The sequence below is a fragment of the Rhineura floridana genome, chromosome 6, assembly GCF_030035675.1.
Source record: "Rhineura floridana isolate rRhiFlo1 chromosome 6, rRhiFlo1.hap2, whole genome shotgun sequence".
Classification (NCBI taxonomy): Eukaryota; Metazoa; Chordata; class Lepidosauria; order Squamata; family Rhineuridae; genus Rhineura; species Rhineura floridana.
The window spans coordinates 152,386,340-152,409,166 of NC_084485.1; the positions used below are offsets into that span (position 1 = coordinate 152,386,340).

Here is a 22,827-nt window from a genome sequence, read left to right on the forward strand (position 1 = left end):
CTGTTGGCAGTCTGGGTGCTTGGTTGTGCAATTTGAGCTGATGTTAACAGGTCAAAATGCTGCTAGTTCTAGTCCTGTTGCAGGAGGACACTAGAGTGCTATACATTTACAAATGAAGGGCAGGATCACATATCAGTGGTAAATCACATGCTTCACATGCAGAAGGTCCTAGGTTAAATCTCTCCTCTCGCCTGTTAATGAGCATCCAGGCTAGATGGACAAATGGTCTGACTCAGAATAGCAGCTCCATATGTTTATGTTGTCATCCCTTCTGTTTTCAGCAGTTCCACTCGTAAGAAAAAGCAGTTTTGTTGCTTTGATGCAACACATTAGATCTACACTGAATATTTTCCAGTTTAGATTTTTTTTTTTTAAAAAAATCTTGTTTGTGTCATTGTTGCCCCTGCATCCTGCTCTGACACATTTTTTCCTGCTGGCCACTGTTAAGTCTTCCTCTTTTCTGGATTAGTCACTCCAGTGATCTCTCCCATTCAGGGATTATGTAGGTGAATACCACGACACTATGTTGACCAAGGTAAACTGGTTATGTGATGACATCAGTGAAGGCAAGTGAGAGACAATTGAAACAAATGAGCAAATGATTTCATAAGGAATGCTGACAAATCAAAGGAGAGATGTTTCCCTGGGCTGGCTGAAATGTTAATGAAAGTGCTAATACGTTTTGTCTCAAACGTGATAGATTATAAAGTTTCAAATTCTGTAAATGATAGTACTTGGATGCTGTAGATTGTCAGCAGTATCTGCCCCTATGAAAGCTGCTTGCTCACACTGCTTGTTCTCTAGTTACTATGGAGAAGTTCACATAATGAAAATGTTATGTACGTTCGTTTGACATACATTGGAATGTATGCTTCTCCTGCTTTGTTTTAAAACAGATGCCACTGCACTCTTCCCTCTTCCCCCGGAGGACCTTTGCTTATTTTGCATTGGCAACCTCCTGGCTGTTGCTTTTGCAACCTTACCTCCTGGGCTTTGGGAACTGAGGCAAGAGCTCTGGGGCCAACTCTCTCCCTCTCCCCACCTCACCCCTGGGGCCATGTGCCACCTTGCTCCAAGGAACTATGAATACCGCAGGAGTAATGCCCCTCCCCAAAGATGCTGTAAATTGTTTCTTTCATCGTTTGTTGAAACAGCAGCATGCAAGGGAGGGAGGGTGAGATAGTGGGGGATCACAGAGGGAAAATAAATTGTATTCCTGCTGCAGAGACTTCATTTGATAAATAATGTATATAGAGTTTGCAATAATAACTGCGCTTTTCCGATTCAGCTGGTTAGGGTGTACTTTGAAACAAACTGTATGTATTTCTTACAGGCAGTGAATGATCAGAGCTGTATTCCACGTTATGAAAGGGAAAAGCAGGCTGTTAACATTCTGGGTTGTGTCAGATAGGTTAATCTAGCTTTTTACCTGTGAATGTAAAATGTGCAGAGAGAAAGAGATGTTTCCGCCTCTCCCTTAATAGGGGAACTGTGAGAGGGAGGAGGAGGAGAATGTGTAACCGAGTGAAGGTGATGGCCACTAGGAAGTTCAGGATAGCAAAAAGGAAGCACTTCTTTATATAGCACATAATTAACTTATAGACTTCGCTACAAAATGTGATTATGGTGGCCTAGACAAGTTCATGGAAGAAAGTTCTACCAGCATTAGGGATGGCAGATCTGTCACTTTGGCTCTCTCTGTATCTCACTTTTCCAGTCTTAAATTCAGCTCTTCACATTTCTGCAGGCAGTTTGACTTTTTAAAAAAATCCTCATGAAAATTCTTCAGTATTTTAGTACAAGTTTCTCTTAAGAAACACATTTTTGTGGGCAGTTTTGACTAATGTACACATTTTTGCAAGCAATTTATTATTAGTAGTAGTAGTAGTATATTAGTATTATTAATTAAATTTATATTCCTCCCTTCCTCCCATTAGGAGCCAATTATCCTAATATAATGAAATTTTGTATGCTATTTAAACAATTTGATGCACACTTTCCCTTAATAGATGCATATTCTGTAATAACATGAAGACCACAGAAAAGTATACTTCCCTGATAAGTTTCTGATAACTGTTTATTCTTAGCTGTTACCCTGACTACACTCCTATTGCAAAGAAACAGTTTTTGGGAACATCTTTCTAGTTTAATTCTGGAGTGTTTGTACTCACCTGGCAAGGAGTTGTGTTGGGTGTTTAGCGTTTTGAGTCCTGGAGGTGTTGGGCTTTTAGGTGCCCCCTCCCAGCTGTTATAATTAATCAGGGAAGAAGACGGGCACGCTATTATATATACTATCTTGTTGCCGTGGAAGTGTTTTGGAGGAGTATATTCTTTGGACCTCTGCCCAGAGTACTCGGCCTTGATATCTGGAACAACTGTTTTAGCTGATGCCTCTAGATGAAGCCTGCATCTACTAAAGGTCGCTTAAGAATATCTATTAAGTGTCGCTTAAGAACACTTTGTTATGAGAGATGGCTCTAGCTGAAATTACTGCTGTTGTGTTTATTGTTTGACTTCTTTTTGGAATTTCAGTTTGAGTTTTACTCTTTTGTAGACTCAGACTCTGACTTACATCTTTGCAGACTCACGCCCTTGCAGTATCTCAATGAGCCTGCCAGCTAGTATTGCCGGCCAGATTTACAGCTGGCTTAACCGTTTGCGACCTCAGCAGCTACGTGTTCAACAGTTTAACAACCTAGTAGTTGCAGGCTCAAGTGTCTTTTCCAGCTTGACGAGCATTTTAAGACCAGCGACAACCCTAGTCGAGAGCTAGGGAAGGGATATCTAGGACTGGAGCAAAGTTCCAGGTTATTTTGATACATTAGTCGGCCACACAAGGCCTTCTCTCAGTCCCGCCAACCAAAGCAGCTAGGTTGGCGGGCACTAGAGAGAGGGCCTTTTCAGTGGCGGCCCCCACCCTCTGGAACTCCCTCCCACAAGATCTTCGGCACATCTCTTCCCTGAATATGTTCCGCAAGGCCTTAAAGACCTGGCTTTTTCAGCAGGCTTTCAGGACTTTTGGGGAGGCTTAATATCTTTCTGTTTTAAATGCCTCCTATTATGTATTGCTTGCTTTTATAATTTATATTATTTCACTGTATTTTGTACTGTATTCTGCTATATTTATTGTATGTACGTCGCCTAGAGTGGCCACTGGCCAGATAGGCAACACATAAATTAAATTTATTATTATTATTATTATTGAGGCATTCTCCCCCAGGAACACTTTCACGGAAGAGCATTTATCCCACCTTTACAAGACTCTACTGAACCATCCGTTGAGAATCCTACTTTGTCCAACTTGAGATTCTTCTAGCAAGTGCTGTGCTTGGCTGCGACAATTGGAGCTTTGGACAAGGATTTTAGCCCCCGGGGTATTGTGTTATTGCTGCCTGGACCTCTGCTTTTTATCAGCTTTTCCTGCTCCTGGCAGGACTAGGACCGAGGCCTGACTCTGTTGCTTTGCCCCTTTACCATCTATCTATCCGATGACTGTTCGTCTCTTAATGGGGCAACATTAAAGGAGGGTTGCCTTTGGGAGAGCTATCTTGGAGGTGTACGAGGGGAGAGTTTTTATTATTATTATTATTATTATTATTGGAAGTTAGTGCGGTGGGAAGGTTGGTTTTTTTTTTTATGTGTTTGACACCTGTTGGTGTAGTGTGTTGGTTTTAAGAGTATAGCTTGCCTGCTATATAGGAAGGATGTGCTTTCAACATAAGTGGGCAGGGGAAGGGAACCAAGGGGCTGCCATTAATGTTGTGGAGGGCAGAGGGAGATATGGAGTGGGGAGGCAATTATGTCATCGGGGGAGATGGAAGTGCAACAGGGTGTTGGCTGCCCCCAAATTGTCTCCCCATTCAAATAGTCTGGATAGCCGCGGTGTCAGCTCCCCTGGGTTGAAAATGCTGCTTGTGAATGCCAGGTCAGTGAATGGCAAAACGATGGCCATTCAGGATTTGATCCTGGATGAGCACGCCAACCTGGCTTGTATCACGGAGACCTGGTTGGATGAAGCTGGGGGGGTTAATCTCTCCCAGCTTTGCCCACCAGGTTTCTCTGTGCAGCAGCAGGCGAGACGGGGATGGGGAGGTGGAGTTGCAGTAGTCTATCGTGATGCCATCCCCCTGACCAGGTGCCCTATCCCACAGTCTTCAGGGTTCGAATGTGTATATTTGAAGTTGGGTGGCCAGGACAGAATAGGGATTCTGTTGGTGTACCGCCCACCCCGCTGCTCAACAGTCTCCCTTCCTGAGCTAGCTGGGGTAGTCTCAGGGTTGGTGTTGGAGTCCCCTCGGCTTGTGGTATTGGGTGACTTCAACATTCATGCCGAGACTGCTCTGTCGGGAGTGGCTCAGGATTTCATGGCCTCCATGGCAACCATGGGTCTGGCCCAAGTATTATCTGGCCCCACTCATGTCGCTGGTCACACTTTGGACCTTGTTTTCTGTGTTGGATGGGATGATGGTGATCTTGGTGTGGAGGAACTTTCTATAGTTCCGTTGTCATGGACAGATCACTACCTGGTTGGGTTTAGACTTACTGGGACTCAGAACCTCTGCAGGGGTGTGGGACCGATTAGGATGGTCCGCCCCAGGAGGCTGATGGATCCGGATGGTTTTCTGATGGCTCTTGGGGATTTTCCTGTCACCGTGGCAGGTGATTCTGTCGAAGCCCTGGTTGACCTCTGGAATGGGGAAATGACCAGGGCGGTGGACACGATTGCTCCTGAGTGTCCCCTCTTACGGAGTGGAGCCAAACCAGCTCCCTGGTTTACCAGGGAGCTGGTGGCAATGAAATGAATAAGACGGTGACTTGAGCAATGTTGGCGGAAGACTCGGTGCGAGTCTGACCGAACACGGGCTAGAACCTATCTGAAGGCCTACTCCGTGGCAGTGCGGGCTAAGAAGAAACTTTTCTGCCACCATTGCGTCTGTTGGGAGCCGTCCAGCGGAGCTGTTTCGAGTGGTCAGGGGTCTTTTAAACTCTGGCCCCCAGGAGGGTAATATAGACCACTCAACAGCCCGCTGTCAAGAATTTGCACGGCACTTTGCAGATAAAGTCGCTCAGATTCGCTCCGACTTGGACGCTAAAATTGATACAGTCTCAGGGGATGTAACTTTGGCCCCTGCTTGTCCAATAATAATGGATTCCTTTCAATTTGTACAGCCCGAGGATGTGGACAAGATCCTTGGAGAGGCGAGAGCCACCACATGTCTGCTGGATCCTTGCCCTTCCTGGCTTATCAAAAGTGCCAGAGGGGGACTGGCCGAGTGGGTGAGGGGAGTAGTTAATGCCTCTTTACAACAAAGCAGAATTCCATCACGCCTAAAAGAGGCAGTTGTATAACCTTTGTTGAAAAAGCCCTCCCTGGATCCCTCTATAATGGGAAATTATCGGCCAGTCTCCAACATTCCGTTTCTGGGCAAGGTAATAGAGCGTGTGGTGGCAGCCCAGCTCCAGAGATTCTTGGATGAAACGGATTATCTGGATCCATTTCAGTCTGATTTCAGGCCTGGTTACAGGACAGAGACAGCTTTGGTCGCCTTGGTGGATGACCTTCGCAGAGAGCTGGACAGAGGGAGTGTGTCCCTGTTAGTTCTACTGGACCTCTCAGTGGCTTTCGATACCATCGACCATGGTATCCTTCTGAACCGCCTTGCTGGGATGGGACTTGGGGGCACCGTGTTACGATGGCTCCATTCCTTTCTGGAGGGATGAACTCAGAAGGTGGTGCTGGGGGACTCCTGTTCGACTAGGCTGTTGACCTATGGGGTCCCTCAGGGTTCAGTTTTGTCCCCCATGTTATTCAACATCTATATGAAACTGCTGGGAGAGGTTGTCCGGGGGTTTGGGGTTCGGTGCCATCAGTATGCGGATGACACTCAACTCTATTTCTCCTTTCCACCTAAAGCCAAGGAAGCTGTCCTGGTCCTGAACCAGTGCCTGGCATCAGTGATGGACTGGATGAGGGTGAACAAATTGAAACTAAATCCAGACAAGACAGAGGTGCTCCTGGTCAGTCGAAGGGCAGATCAGGGAATAGGGATTCAACCTGTGCTGGATGGGGTTACACTCCCCCTGAAGACACAGGTTCGCAGTTTGGGTGTGCTCCTGGACTCAGCTCTGAACTTGGAGGCCCAGGTCTTGGCCGTGGCCAGGAATGCCTTTGCTCATTTAAGACTGGTGCGCCAGCTGCGCCCGTTCCTGGAAATGCCTGATTTGACTATGGTGATGCATGCCTTAGTTACATCCCGTTTAGACTACTGTAACGTGCTCTACGTGGGGCTGCCTTTGAAAACTGTTCGGAAACTTAAACTGGTACAAAGAGCTGCAGCCAGAGTGTTAACAGGGGCTGGTTACAGGGACCATACAACTCCCTTGTTACAACAGCTCCATTGGCTGCCAGTTTGTTTCCGGTCACAATTCAAAGTCCTGGTTTTGACCTTTAAAGCCCTATACGGCCCAGGTCCAGGCTATTTGTCAGACCGTATCTCTCTGTATGAGCCTGCCTGGGCCCTGAGATCTTCAGGAGAGGCCCTTCTCTCAGTCCCAACACCCTCGCAAGTGCAATTGGTGGGGACGCGAGATAGGGCCTTCTCAGTGGCTGCTCCTAGGTTCTGGAACTCGCTTCCTAGGGAGGCACGAATGGCCCCCTCCTTGCCATCCTTCCGTCAGCAAGTAAAGACTTTTTTATTCCGACAGGCTTTTGGGATAGAAGGTGTTTAGGATTGGGCTTTACAAGGCTTGTTTTATTGTTTTATATTATTATTTGTATTATTTTAAATTGTTTTTAGATTTTTAAGTGCCTTTTAAGGTTTTAAGGTTGTGCATAGTTTAATTGCATTTTAATTGTATGTTTTTCTATGTTTTTAACTTCTGTTTGTAAGCCGCCCTGAGTTCCAGTTTGGAAAAAGGGTGGGTTAAAAATAAAGTTTCATTCATTCATTCATGCATGTCTGTAAACAGTGTTTGGTTGGAGAACTGCATTGTAAAATTCAGATAAGTGCAAATTTTGAGGGATGGCTGCATTCCAGTTCTCATATTGTTTCAGAAAGTGCAGATTTGATAGATTTCTCTTTAAATGCTAACTGAATCAAATTTCTCCCCCATCTCTAACCAACATAGTAGCTAAATAGAACCTCCATGGTCACAAGCAGTGTATCTTTGATACCAGCATAATGGGGACAATCAACAATGGCTGGCTATCATTTTGTCCTAATTATGTGCTTCAAAGTTTAAGAGTGCTGTGAGGGGTAAACTATAGTTCCCAGGATTCTTTGGGGGAAGTCATGTGCTCAGCTTTAATTATCCATTGGCATTCACATTTCCAGAATGTTCTGGAGTTATGGGCTCAAAAACATATCAACTTTTGAGAGCAAATGCATTTAGAAATATGTATTTTGAAACAAAATATGTTTAAAATATGTACTTATAGTTGCAATTTTATGTGTTGTTTAGGATTCACAAATTAAAGGTCCTTAGAGTTGCACACGAATTCCTGGCTTCCTGCCCAGGCTCCTTCTTACCGTAAATAAATCTCCTGTCCACATTTTAATTACCTCCTCCTGCAGTCTCTCCACTTGCAGGATATTGTTCTTTTTTATCTTTGGCTCTAAAGCCTGAAACTGCCCAGATTCCTCACCTCCTTTGGGGTTCTCTCCACACACTCTCTATCTCTTCTTTGCACTCATGATGGGCTGCTCACACCCACCCGACAGCCGCAGAGCTCAGAGTCTAGCCCTCTTTTTAGGCTGGTCCCTTCCAGCCTGACCAGTTCTGCTGCTGCAGCTGTCCCAGCTCCAGCACGTGAGTTGTTATTATGATTAGGATTAGGATTAATATGGAAACATGACGGGTGAAAAGTGACATGGACCTGAAATAGACTGATTCACCCCATTCCTACTGCAGACTTCCAAATTCACATTCATATTGCAGGGATTTGGTAATATAATTTCTGTTGGAAAAGGGGTTGTTTAACTCTTCAGTCAACATTGTCACTATCTTATGCTATTCATGATGAGCAGTTGCTCCTTTGCTGGTATTATAATAATATCAATCAAAGGAATTCACATTACCTTTCTGTCTTTAGTCCACAATTTACCATTCCAATCACTAATAAGTAGTAGCCATTACTACTATGCCAGCCTCTAACATAGTTCTTTCCTTTTCTAAAATTATAGAGCAAGCATTCACCAAAAGAGATGATAAAATACTTATGGAACTTTGATAGCTTCTTTGGTGGAAATCTGTATAAATAATGATATGCAGATGGAAAGAAACTAAGTATGCATAACAAACTAAAAACAGCATTGCAAAAGTTAAAATAGGCTAAGATCTCAAAGTTGAAACTTAGAACAGGGATGCTTTGGGCTCATAGGATCTACTTTTTAGCCAAAGTCAGGTGAAAAATAGTGGCTTGGGTGGTGGAGCCAGATGCAAAATGGGGGCTTGGGGGCACCATTAGCCATACATTGGGTTAACTGGCATATACAAGTACAAATCGACATCTGAATTACTATTTCCTAGGGTTTCTTACATTGTCTTCAGTATCAGGACTGAGCTCCTTGGTTTTTTCCCCCCCACACAAAATTCTACTTCTGGTTCTCCTCCCCACACTCCAAGCTTTCTTTGTTTTAGCAGCCTAGTTTAGAAGACAGGGGAAGGGAAAGCCTTTTTATTTTGTTAATGCTAAACAACTGGGAGTCAGAAGCTCTTACCAACCTACTACAGATCACCCAGAGATCCCCTTGTAGATCCTGATTTATCTTCTGCCCACCTCCAGATTAACCGGTAGCTCAGGGAAGGGATGTAGTTCAGTGGTAGAGTATCTACCAAGTGGTAAACCCTTGTCTGGTCTGTAACACTTTAGACTACAGGAGGGGGCTCAGCCCTGTAGCCATGGGGAAGGGGAAGGACTGCCTCACTCCCCAAGCTGAGCTCCCCCCCGGATTTTTTTTAAATTGTCTTTTTAATTTGTGGCATGACAGACAATGACAGCCTCCATTCAAATAATGACAGCTTGTTTTAAGACCAGGAACAATTTAAGAACAGGACCCTTTGAAAAATTCAGTGAATAAGGCATTACAAAAGTACATTTGGAAGAGCCCCCAAATTCTGCTCCCTCAAGACTTTCCCTGACTGAGGGTAGATTTTTCATGATCACAATCACCCTATGACTATACTTACAGTAAGTAGTGATACTGAAAAAAACAGCCTGTATAGTAACATGATCCTTGAAGTGTTAAATATTATGGGATAGAGTTAGACTCCACCCCTTGGATTATTCTTTGCTCTGCTTTTCAGTTTATGTTGTGTTCTGTACCCAGCCAGCTAAAAAGAAGCATGTTTGTTTGCCTGCGGTAAGAAGGGTTTGTTGATTCTGCAGTTATTATGATGAGTAAAGCAGGATTGTGTGGTTATTTATTAATTAAATTTATATCCCACTCTTCCCCCCAGCAATTTAACAACAACAAAAGCATTCTAAAAACAATTAAAAACCTTCTAAAAACAGTAACAGTTAAACTTTCTAAAGAATAGCTACAGATAAAAACATTCTAAAAACAATGGCAAATAAAAACATTCTTCAGTTCAGCGATACCTGACAATTTCCTTCATTTATCAAAAAATGCCTAGGTAAACAGGAATGTTTTCAAATTCCTCCTAAAAGTCAATAATGTTAGAGACAGATGCACCAAACTGGGGAGGCCTTTCCACAAACGGGGAGCCACTACTGAAAAGGCCTTATCAAGGGTCAATGCCAACCGGGCAGCCACCAGTGTTTGACTGACTAGGCCTCACCTGCTGATTGCAGGGTCTGAGATGGTTGATACTGGGGAAGGTGCTCATTTAGGAACCTAAAGGGTGACATAAAGTGATATATAAAAAAATTCTACATTACCCTTTACTCTTTTAAAGCACTCACTATACTCACAATCAGAGTGACTATTGTTTCTTCTTTTTCTTGTGTACCTGATGGTAAAGGATGAAAACAGCCCTAGAGGAATAGAAACTGCACACTACAGTTAGTTGTCTGGCTGGACACCTAGGTTGTAACTCAGGCCTAATTTTCCTAATGTATATAGCTCAATATGATGCCTTTTCAGGGTTTCCAAATAAAAACAGCTTTCTTACATGTTTATCAAGCATTTTTATAACTTATAAGATAGCAAGTCTATTATGTAGTAAATATTTTACAAAGTTAGGACTCAGTCTCAAACATTATGTATATTGTTCTCAGTACCACTCTCCCCAAATGCTTGACTATGGTTGCACTATAGCGTGCTCTTACTCTGTTTCTAAAGCTGTCTTTTGTATTGAACTTGTGAGACAAGATTAAAACTGAATTCTTGTGAAAACAAGCTCCACATTAGTTTTTAACTTCTTAGTTATAGCATAAACTATTTTGCTTTATACCTTTGGGTATCCCGTTGTTCACGGTATCCTTAGCATCCATTTTTCTTACGCATTTTTTAAAAAATGCCAGTCATTCAATTCCTGATGGTCATACTAAATTTTCTGTTAACTTACATAATGGGCTATGTAAGAGTTAACATACTCTCTGCATGGAGGAGGAGTGCTGAGGAAGGACACTGCTTTTCCATCTCCTGGCCTGGCTCTCGCATCCTCCCCGTGTGTGTGTGTGTGTGTGAGAGAGAGAGAGAGAGAGAGAGAGAGAGAGAGAAAGAGAGAGAGGGGGGGAGGGGAGAGAGAGAGAGAGAGAGAGAGAGAGAGAGAAAGAGAGACAGAGAGAGAAAGACAGAGAGAGAAAGACAGAGAGAGAAAGACAGAGAGAGAGACAGAGAGAGAGAGAGAGAGACAGACAGAGACAGAGAGAGAGAGAGAGAGAGAGAGAGAGAGAGAGAGAGAGAGACTGGCGCTGTGTGCTTCCCACCCCCCAAATATCCCACCTAGCAAGGAAAGCTGGCTACAGGGCTGAGGGGGCTCATGTACCTGAATGCTTCTATATAGAGAAAAAAATCCATATAAATGTAACAATTGGGGGGGAAGGGGGTTTGGCATCATTTCCCCCTTCTCACCCTAGTTTTCTATATGTAGGGAGACTGTTTTGTATAGAGTAGCATTCAGTTATGTGAGCCCCCGCCTACAATCTGAAATGCTACAGCGCAACTCAGAGAGAGAAACAAATGCACCAATGACATGGCATTGGTAAGAGGTGCTCATTTAGGGTTAGTCGAAGGACAAGATTCCCCTCCCTCTCCATTCCATGTACAGAAGCTGACTAGACTGGCAATTGAGTCTTATGTCCACCATGGCAACTGGAAACATTCATCTTCCACTGAAGACAGTTGCCTCATTCTGCCTAATGATAGGGCTGGCCTGTGCTCACCTTTTCTCTTCCTACCACTTTGTCACTCCAAATAACCTCAACCCACTTTCTCTCTGTGGGAATCCAAACTTATTTTTATCCTTTCAATCAAGTTTTGGAAACCCAGGAAAGAGGAAGTAGTTTAAGGAGCAGTGAAAAGGGTGGTCAAGAAAAGGGTGAAGCATCTTTCAGCCTCCTTCTCATCCCTCCCTCTGAGAGATATTTCTCTTTTAAAATGGCTATTCACTAATAGGCAAAAAAACTTGCGGTTTAAGAACTTATCTATATCCCACAGATATTTCTATCAAACTTTAAAAAGCAGGGAAATTGGGCAGGGGAACAAGAGACTCTGACATATTGTACTGCCCTACAAATTTGTCAATATGCAAACACAATTTGGATTGGTCTTTCACAGTCCAATCAACTTCCTGTGTAGCTTGGAAGAATTTGGTAACATGTACCTCTGAGCATAAGGGGAGTGGTGGCAATACCTGCCATCTCCAAAGAGGAGTCTCCTCTCAGCACTTCCCAGGCTTCTCTGAGGGAAGCCATGACTGTCTCACGTGAAATCAAAGTCTGGTGTGGGTGTGGCCCCCTGATTAGAAAAGCCAAGCAGCTGTGAGTCTGGGTTTTAGAACACTGACAGTTGGTTCTTACTGAGCATGCCCGACATTATCATTCAGTTCAATGCAAAATTTATTAAATTAATTAAAAATTTAGTAAGACATTTTTTAAACTTTTATACTGTAGAAGATGAAGGTCAGCATATGGGGCAAGGTCAGTAATAGGATTACAGGTACTCTGTGAACATGGCAGATTTTTAATGAATTTCAACAGATTATGAGAACTCACAGATAAAAGTCCAAAAGGGGTCTGGTTTTTTTCTTTCTCTCTTTAGATGCTGAACTCTTGATTCTTTCTGACTGTTTTATGTATCACCATGAAAATTGAGAGGGTTGTTAAGCAAGCATTTCTGAGTTCAGGACTATAAGTTTTGTAAGGTTTTGTTTTGAAATGATCTTATGGGAAGCATCAGAATGGCATGGGGGTATTTTCAATTTAACATTGTGGAATGTGAAAAATCCACGCTGGCTATAGTATACGGCCACTCTCGTGTACAAATATACTGTACAAATAGGGAACTAGAACACAAGAGTGGTTGTATAATATTTTATTTTATTTATTTATTTATTTATTTAATTAAGCTTATATACCGTCCGACTAGCAACAGCTCTCTGGGCGGTGAACATTAAAAACATTAATAATGGTTTCACTACATGCATGAAATGATTCAATAGGCCCTTAGCCATCCATTTGAACTAACTGTACCATATATTAGAGCACAAAATCTCCCAAAGAATTAAGCCTATATTCTAAACAAAGCCTGCTTATCTATTAGGAACTGAAGAGTGGCTGCTGTTCTTGTAGATGTCCAGGATTCCTCTCCCCCGCTGTCGCTCTGCGAATCCTCTGCAGCTGGAGAGAGTCCAGCAAAATTGCAAATCTAGGAACAATTCTCTTGTGGAATTTGAACTAAAATGACCTTAATCAAGCAATGCTTCAGGGAATGGCCTTAAACAATTTTTTATCACAACTTCAGAGCTTTTAGCGCTGAAGCAATTGGGTGAAAAATATCTTTGTTCAAGCTAGCCTTGAGCAAAAAGACTTTGGTCAACTTATCTCCCAGAGCAATGGGTAAACTGCACTCATCCATCAACGCTTCATAGTGCTTTGTAACAATTAAGACAAGCTTAGCCCTTTATTATATGACCTCCAGATCTTCAACTGGTAAAGTCAGAGGCACTGTCCTGACTCACACACTGTGAGGATCTGAGTCAGGATTCATTACTTTATACAAACATGATTTGAGTCTGAAAGGAAAGGCACTAACTGAGCAGCAGTGTGGCCTCAAGGACAAGAATCACCAACTGTCTCTAGCAAGTAGAAGTTGCCAGACTATGAAGTAAGGTGAGACGGTTATGTCAGGTGGCAGCTTTTGGGTGCTATTAAGGGTGGCAGGATGGGAGTCAGGCAGATCTGATCTGTGGGGCACAATCCATTGTGATGTTCTCCTGTTCACACCTCATTAAAATAAATGGGAGCTCTGCAACAGCATTAGTTATATAGTTCCATAGTATCAAGTTGCTGTACTGAGTAACACACATTATAGTGGTCTCAAGTGGCAGCTGGGACTTGACAAAGAGGAAGAGAAACTGGTCAGAACTTGTTCATCAGAACTATCTACCGATGCATGAGACCTTGAGCCTGGCAGCGAGGAGTCGCTGGGATGCAAGATTCCTGTACCAGGACCCCTAGAGGCAGTTCTTCCTGAGTCCAACATTGCTAAAGACCTAGGACCCACCATGCTTGACACTTCTCACCCCCAGCAGCTGTGTAATACCTGCTCCTAAGGACCTGTCCTGCCCAAAGTTGAAGAACTCAGACATGATTGTGGTTTTTTCTTTTATTGTAGTAGAGATAGCTTCAATTCACTGCGCTTCATGAATATATCTCCGCTTACTCAGAACTTGGCATCTCTCTAGAATTAGCTAAATGTGACTTCACAACTCTAAGACATTCACTCAGCAACCTCCCCCCCCGAGTCAGCTTAAGTAAGGCTGGGTGGGCTTCCCGCTTGTGTGTGCCAACTGTCAATGCTGAGAGCATGAGCATGTAAGCGAAGGCTCCACCTTAACCGAATTTCCTGCCCCATTTGCCTCCTGGCACGAGGCGAAGGTGGGGCCTTGGCCACCATCTTGTCTTCCCCCTCTGACCGAGGGGGGCTGCTAACTGACAGCCTGGGCATGAGGAATGGGGGGCACCCGGCTGGGAAGCATCTGACGGGCCAGGTTGAGTTCTTACAGGGGTGTCCGGATTTGTTTGGGCAGAGCTGTCAAGGACTGGAGCTGGGGTGCCCTCTAAGTCCATTTCACCAAATGGCTCCTCCCCAGGTTGTCCTTCCCAGTCCCAGTCCTCATCCTCTGTCTCACTCTCATTTGTCCACCCCTCCCGGCAGGGCTCATGACAGGACCTTGAGAAAAGGGAGAAAGGTGCGAAGCTAGAAAATCTATTGTTGTTGAAGCAGATAGAATGAAAAAAAGCAGCTGAGAAAGCAGAGGAGGGCAGAAAACAAGCAGGAAAAGGGAAAGGAAGGGACAGACAGAGCAACCCTCAGCCAGCTGAGAGTAGTGAAAGTCAGCAGCAGAGACCAGCAACAGCAGTCTAACCGTGAAAGTGATTGTCCCCATACTGACAGCAGTGGCATTGTGCTTGCAGCTACTGTGGGTTAGGATTGAAGCTATTTATATTTGCCCTGTGTAGTTATGTTTGTTATTTAGTTAATGTTCTTCTCACTGAAATCTTTGAGTAAATATTTATACATTTATATTTGACACCAGAGAGATTATCAATCCACCCCTCTTCATCCTAATGATACAACTCTGAGGCATTACATTTGGCATCATGGGCTGAGGAGTCTAAAGAAGAGGGGATTCATCTCAGAGGCATCATGAACTGGTGTTAATGGTCGTTTCCACACAACCTGTTTACTGATTTGTTTGCACAAAGTTTGCTGGGAGGTTATGCAATTTACTGAGCCATTACTCAGCCATTTACTGAGTATTCATTCTGATTTTTCTGCAGCAATCAGAAGCCTATGGGAAGCAACCATGTTTAGCATAGGATAGAAAAGATCCTTGGTAAGGAGATAGATCTGATAAGGATGGCAGATCTGTTTAGTGGTAAAGATGTGGTAAAGCAGGACACATTGCCAGAAAATGCATAGCGGAAAAGGATGAGGTTGGCAAGGGTGTTTGTGAGCTGGAGAAGTCCAAAAAACATCTGGAGCAGAAGGTGATGAAGACTTAGCTGAAAGAGCTAGAGGATGAGATGTAGGCCACAGAAGATGCCAAGCTACACCTGGAAATACATCAGCAAGCCATGACTGGGATCTCACGTTTGAGTAGGATCTCAAGGCCTGTGTTGAGCAGAATGAAGAAAACAAGAGAAATCAGCAGATGAAGCAGGTGTGAAAAGAGCAGTGAGATGAGATGAAGCAGCACTCCATTGTTGTGGCTGCCAGAAAGAAGCTGGAAATGGGCATCAAGGATTTGAAGGTTCTTTGTTAACAGTAACCATGATGAGGACATAAAACAGCTCCAGAAGTTGCAGTACAAAGGAAGAATTATATGCTGGAGCTGGATGACACATGTGCCTCTGGAGAAATGTCAGCATGGGGCAAAGAGAATGAAAAGAAGTCGATGAGCATTGAAACAGAGGTGGCTCAAATGCGGAGGAGTTTGAAGCAGATGAACATGCCACATGCCAGGCTCAACAAGAGAGGGATGAGCTGGCTGATGAGAATGACAACAGGAGTGGCAGAGGAGCTCTGGCCTTAGAGGAAAAGAACTGGAGGAAGAACAATATTGAGTTGGTGAATGGACCTGAATGAAGAGCATAGTAATGTTCCATGAAAATGCTTGTCAGCAGCTTAAGCATCAAAACAAAGAACTTAAGGCCAAGCAGCAGGGAATGGATAGTGCTGTGAAGTCTACATTCCAGACTTCCACTACTGTTCTGAAGGCAAAGATAGCGCAGGTAGAAGACCAGATGGATGCTGAGACATGTAGGCCACCAGCAGGCAGGTACAATGTGCTAAGAAGTAGCTGAAGGACGTCCTTAGGGTGAGAGCTGCAATGCTGTATAGGTGAGCCTAGGTGGAATTCCCAAGGAGCAGGTTTTTGAAATGGGGAAGAGCTAAGACCAGGTGATTTTGACTCAGAAGCAAAATTAAGGCAAGCAGAGTCTTAGGGACTCCAAGCTGTGTAGCAAAGGAGGCTGAGTGGGGGAAACAGAGTTCATGGCAATGGTGAACCCTCTTGTGTATGAGGGAGGTATAATATTGTGTGGTTCTAGATGGCTTACTAATGCAGCTATATGGGGCACGTGAAGATATGTATTATTAGAGGAAGTAAAGTATGGAATGCCTACTCTAATGGCCTTGGAATGTGAGCTGTGAAAAGGGGAGGCACATGGAATGTGAAGAGGAGAATGAAAGAGAAAACTGTTGGGGTTGAAGCAGAGAAGGTGAGAAAGTGAAGAAAAGCAGCTGAGAAGACAGACAATAGGATTTTGGTGCAGAAAAGAGGAGGAGGGAAAGGAAAAAGAATTGAGAGAGTAGCCCTCAGCTTGTGGAGGATAGCTGAACAGCAGCAGCAGGGCCCAGCAATAACAGTCTGAAGAACTGTGGAAAGTGACTACCACTATACTGACGGCAGTGAAACTAACTGTGGGCTATGGCTGAAGTTATTTATATTTGACCTAAAGAGTTATATTTGTTAGTTAATTAATGATGTTCTCATTGACATCTTATACGTATTTCCAGAGAGTTTGTCAATCTGCCTCTCCTCATTCCAACTATAGAACCCTGAGGCATGACTGCTGCCCTCTGGCACAGAGAGTGCACCAGGCTGAAAGCAAGGGAGAGGCAATGGAGTGCTTAGCTATGGGCCTCTAGGATACACTTGTCACTCTGCAGCAAGGGGATGGGGCCTGAGAGAGGGTCTGGAAGCTTTGGAAGAAGCTTGTTGAACCATCCTTACTTTCCATCCTCCATGTGTGTGGGTGTGTGTGTGTGTGAGAGAGAGAGAGAGAGAGGTTGTCTGCTACCCTTGCACTCCAAGAATGTGTGCACTGTACTGTACTATCCACCCAGAGCTTGGAAAAATGAATTACTTGTAATGTATTACTCTTTTGAGGAACGAGTGGGTAAGGAACGAGGAATCCAATCGGGACAAAAGAGACTTCTGGTGTCTATATACCAACGCGCGGAGCTTGGGAAACAAGCAAGAGGAGCTTGAAGTCTTAGTGCATCAAGGCAAATATGACTTCATAGGGATAACAGAGACTTGGTGGGATGACTCCCATGATTGGAATATAGCCATTCAAGGATGTAAACTCTACAGAAAGAATAGAAGCAACAGAAAAGGAGGGGGAGTAGCGTTATACGTCAAAGACAAATACACCTCTATGGAAATCAGAGAGAGCGAACAAAGTGGTCCGGTAGAGACCATTTGGGTAAAAATAAATGGAGAAACAAATAAAACCCACATGGCCAAGAAGAGGTGGTAGAGGAGGCCTTTCTCAAACAAATCTCTGGAATCTCAAGGAGGCAAGAAGTAGTAGTGATGGGGGACTTCAACTACTCGGATATCTGCTGGGAGACAAACTCTGCGAAGCACAAAACCTCCAACAAATTCCTGATGGGCCTTGCTGATAATTTCCTCTTTCAAAAAGTAGAAGAAGGAACAAGGGGATCGGCAATCCTGGACCTGAGCTTAACTAACAGGGATGAATAGGTCACGGGAATTAAAACGGTCGGTACCTTGGGGGAAAGTGACCACGTAATGCTGGAATTTGTGATTCTGGGGAAAGCCAAAGAAGAATATAGTCAAATATGGACCTTGGATTTCAGGAAACCCGATTTTAGCAAGCTCAGGGAAATGATGGGTAGGATCCCGAGGCTAGATAGACTAAAGAAAAAAGGAGCCCAAGAAGCGTGGGAGTTCATGAAGTACGTATTACAAAAAGCACAATCGCAAACAATTCCAAAGAGGAAGAAAAATGGAAGACATCGGAAAAAGCCAAGGTGGCTACACGGAAGACTGGTGGAGGAGGTAAAAGTAAAAAAGAGCATGTATAAAGAATGGAAGGAAGGACGCATCACCAAGGAAGAGTACCGACGAGCGGCTCGGGCTTGCAGGAATAGCGTAAGGAAAGCTAAAACCCAGAATGAGCTGAGGCTGGCGAGGGAAGCGAGGAACAACAAAAAGGGGTTTTTCAGATATGTTCGAAGCAAGAGAAAGACCAAGGAAACGGTGGGACTGCTGCTCAGTGAGGATGGCAAAATGTTGACAGATAACAAGGAAAAGGCAGAACTGCTCAATGCCTATTTTGCCTCCGTTTTCTCCCAAAAAGGGAACAGTGTGCAACCTTGCATCGGTAGCAATCTCAGGAAGGGGTCGGGATTGCAGTTCACGATTGATAAGGAGATAGTCAGGAAATACCTAGTTAACTAAAATGAGTTCAAATCCCCAGGGCCTGATGAACTGCATCCCAGAGTATTGAAGGAACTTGCTGATGTACTCTCGGAACCTCTTGCCATCATCTTTGAGAAATCCTGGAGAACGGGAGAGGTGCCGGAGGATTGGAGATGGGCAAACGTCATCCTGCTCTTTAAAAAGGGTAAAAAAGAAGATCCAGGGAATTATAGACAGGTCAGTCTGACTTCAATACTGGGAAAGATATTAGAACAGATAATAAAAGAGTCCATTGGCAACTATCTAGATGACAATGCTGTGATTGGTAGGAGCCAGCATGGGTTTGTCAAGAAAAAGTCCTGTCAAACTAATCTCATCTCTTTTTTTGATCGGGTCACTAGCTTAGTAGATGGTGGAAATGCTGTAGATGTCATCTATCTAGATTTCAGCAAAGCGTTTGACAAAGTCCCCCACGACCTTTTGATTAGCAAACTGGTCAAATGCGGACTAGATGGAAATACTGTCAGGTGGATTCACAACTGGTTGGAAAACCGTACTCAAAGAGTGGACATCGGTGGCTCTGCTTCGGACTGGAAGGAGGTCTCGAGTGGAGTGCCACAGGGTTCTGTCCTGGGGCCGATACTCTTCAACATTTTTATCAATGACTTAGATGATGGGGTGGAGGGAAGCCTTATGAAGTTTGCGGATGATACGAAACTGGGAGGGATAGCTAACACAATGGAAGACAGGAATAAAACCCAAAGGGACCTGGATAGACTAGAAAATTGGGCTGAAATTAATAAAATGACATTCAATAAAGACAAATGCAGGATTCTGCATTTAGGCCACAAAAACAAAATGCATGGGTACAGGATGGGAAACACCCGGCTTAGCAGTAGTGCGTGTGAGAAGGACCTTGGAATTGTAGTGGATCGCAGGTTGAACATGACCCAGCAGTGTGATGCTGTGGCAAAAAAGGCAAACGCGGTTTTGGGCTGCATAAACAGAGCTATAGTTTCCAGGTCAAGGGAAGTAATAGTCCCACTATATTCTGCATTAGTCAGGCCTCATCTGGAATACTGCGTTCAGTTCTGGGCGCCACATTTTAAGAAGGATATAGACAAGTTAGAGCGGTTTCAGAAAAGGGCGACGAGGATGATAGCCGGTATGGAGAACAAGTCTTATGAGGAAAGGTTGAAGGAACTTGGCATGTTCAGTCTGGTGAAGAGAAGTCTGAGGGGTGACATGATTGCACTCTTTAAGTACCTGAAGGGCTGTCACATAGAGGAGGGTACAGATTTGTTCTCTGCTGCCCCAGAGGGTAGGGCTAGGTCTAATGGTTTTAAGTTGCAGGAGTGTAGATTCAGATTGGACATTAGAAGGAACTTCTTGACAGTAAGGGCAGTTCGGCAATGGAACCGACTACCTAGGGAGGTGGTGGGATCCCCTTCGCTGGATGTCTTCAAGCAGAGGCTAGACGGCTGTCTGCGGGAGATGCTCTAGCTGTGGATTTCCTGCTGTGAGCAGGGGGTTGGACTCGATGGCCTACAAGGCCCCTTCCAACTCTATGATTCTATGATTCTATTCCTTTACATTTTTATTGCAATAGGAGTGATTTTATTACTTTTGAGGAGTAATTGTAATGTTTCCAGTATTACTTTTGGGTATTACTTGGGGGGGAGCAGGGGAAGGAGCATGGAGATGGTGATCTGGTGGTCGGGGATTTTTCATCTACCCCATTGTCATGGACAGATCACCGCTTGCTGAAGTTTAGGCTCACAGTGACCCTTTCCCTCTGCAAGGGTGGGGGACCTATTAAATTGGTTCGCCCCCGGAGACTAATGGATCCTGAGGGTTTCCAAAGGGCTCTGGGGGATTTTCCGACTGAGAAGACTGGCGCTCCTGTCGAAGCCCTGGTTGGATTGTGGAATACGGAGATGACCCGGGCGGTTGACACGATCGCTCCCATGCGCCCCCTCCTATGTAGAGCTCATACAGCTCCATGGTATACCGTGGAGCTGAGAGTGATGAAGCAAGAGAGGAGGAGGCTTGAGTGCAGATGGAGACGAACTCCTGACGAATGCAATTATGCTTTGGTAAGTGCCTCTTTTAAGCGGTATATAGTAGCGGTGAGGGCAGCAAAAAAGAGATATTTTGCTGCCACAATTAAGGCATCTCTCTCCCGCCCGGCGGAGCTCTTTAAAATTGTACGAGGGCTTTTACATTCTGGCCCTCGGGATATTATGGATTCATCTGTAGCCCGCTGTGATGAGTTCGCGAGGCACTTCCAGGATAAGATCGCATGCATTCGCCGGGACTTAGACTCCAATGTTATGGCAGTGAGATCTAATGAAGCATCCAGAACACGGTCTTGTCCTTATTTATTGGATGAGTTTCAGTCTGTACAGCTTGAGGATGTTGACAAGATCCTTGGACTGGTGCGGGCGACCACATCTGTTCTGGACCCTTGCCCCTCTTGGCTGGTGAAAGCTGGCAGGACCGGAACCGCCGGCTGGGCCAAGGAGATAATAAACGCCTCTTTGAGAGAGGGAGTGGTCCCCGACTGCCTAAAAGAGGTGGTAGTGAGACCGCTCCTGAAGAAACCCTCCTTGGACCCAGATAACCTGAACAACTATAGACCTGTGGCGAATGTTCCGTTCTTGGGCAAGGTACTGGAACGGGTGGTTGCCGGCCAGCTCCTGGGGCTCTTGGATGACACTGATTATCTTGATCCATTTCAATCTGGTTTTAGGCCCGGTTTTGGCACTGAAACAGCCTTGGTCGCCCTGTATGATGACCTCTGTCGGGAGATGGACAGGGGGAGTGTGACCCTGTTGATTCTCCTTGATCTCTCAGCTGCTTCTGATACCATCGACCATGGTATCCTTCTGGGAAGACTCACGGAGTTGGGAGTTGGGGGTACTGCTTGGCAGTGGCTCCGCTCCTACTTGGTGGGTCGTCACCAGAAGGTAGTGCTTGGGGAACATTGCTCGACACCCTGGACTCTCCATTGTGGAGTCCCGCAGGGATCGGTACTGTCCCCCATGCTTTTTAACATCTACATGAAGCCGCTGGGTGCGGTCATCAGGAGTTTTGGGGTGCGTTGTCATCAGTACTCTGATGACACGCAGCTCTATTTCTCCTTTTCATCCTCTTCAGGTGAGGCTGTTAATGTGCTAAACCGTTGCCTGGCCGCGATAATGGACTGGATGGGAGCTAACAGACTGAAGCTCAATCCAGACAAGACTGAGACGCTGTTGGTGAGTGCCTTCTCTGCTCAGATGGTGTATGTTCATCCTGTTCTTGATGGGGTTACACTCCCCTTGAAGGAACAGGTTCGTAGCTTGGGAGTTCTTTTCGATCCTTCCTTGTCTCTTGAGGCCCAGGTGGCCTCGGTGGCACGGAATGCTTTCTACCATCTTCGATTGGTAGCCCAGCTACGTCCCTATCTGGACAGTGACGACCTCGCCTCAGTTGTTCATGCTCTGGTAACTTCTAGATTGGACTACTGCAACGCGCTCTACGTTGGGCTGCCCTTGAAGACTGTTCGGAAACTACAGCTAGTCCAGAATGCAGCGGCCAGATTGTTGACGTGGACCAGAAGGTCCGCTCATATAACACCTGTTCTGGCCTGTCTGCACTGGCTTCCTATTTGTTTCCAGGCTAGATTCAAAGTGCTGGTTTTGACCTATAAAGCCCTACACGGCATGGGACCGCAATACCTGGTGGAACGCCTCTCCCAATATGAACCTACCCGTACACTGCGCTCAACATCTAAGGCCCTCCTCCGAGTACCATCCCATCGAGAAGCTCGGAGGGTGGTGACTAGAGCTAGGGCCTTTTCAGTGGTGGCCCCCGAACTGTGGAACAGTCTTCCCGATGAGGTGCGCCTGACACCGACGCTACTATCTTGTCGGCGCCAGGTGAAAACCTTTTTATACTCCCAGGCATTTTAAAGTGTATTTTAACAGCATTTCTGTATTTTGGATGTTGTTTGGTTCTTTTGTTGTTTGTTTGTTTTGTTTCTTGATTTATTGTATTTATATATTGTGCTTGTTTTTATCTTTTTGTACACCGCCCAGAGAGCCTTCGAGCTTAGGGCGGTATATAAATAAAATAAAATAAATAAATAAATAAATAAAAATAAGTCTTCTGCTCTTCTGATTTGTGGATGAAAATCATGTACCTTGAACTGGGCTTCTGTGCAGCATGGATCTTCCCTCATGCTCTGTGAGTGGATAGGAGGCGTTGAGGGAGGAGGTGGAGAGCGAGATGTGGGTGGAGTGGAGAAAACAATTGTTTTAAAAATGGACAGTGGTGGAGAAGAATGGAGTGGAGGGAGAAAGGTGCTAGAGGGCTAGGATGTGGATGAAGGAGGCAGCAGTGGAATGGAGATGAACTGTGGAGGTGAGAGACAACAATATGTGTGTGTTAATTCTGTGTTTGCACTTGGTGTGCAAA

The 22,827-nt window shown here is 44.8% G+C and overlaps 1 protein-coding gene across 1 annotated transcript in view; it reads right to left on the reverse strand.

Moving 5' to 3' along the window:
* The window catches only part of TNR (tenascin R), a 223,338-nt gene extending 221,009 nt beyond the window's left edge, over window positions 1-2,329 (reverse strand). The window contains exon 1 of the mRNA XM_061634120.1: window positions 2,172-2,329. The gene's annotated coding sequence lies outside the window, so the exon portion shown is untranslated. The remainder of the gene's footprint in view (window positions 1-2,171) is intronic.
* Between the last annotated feature and the right edge of the window lie 20,498 nt (window positions 2,330-22,827).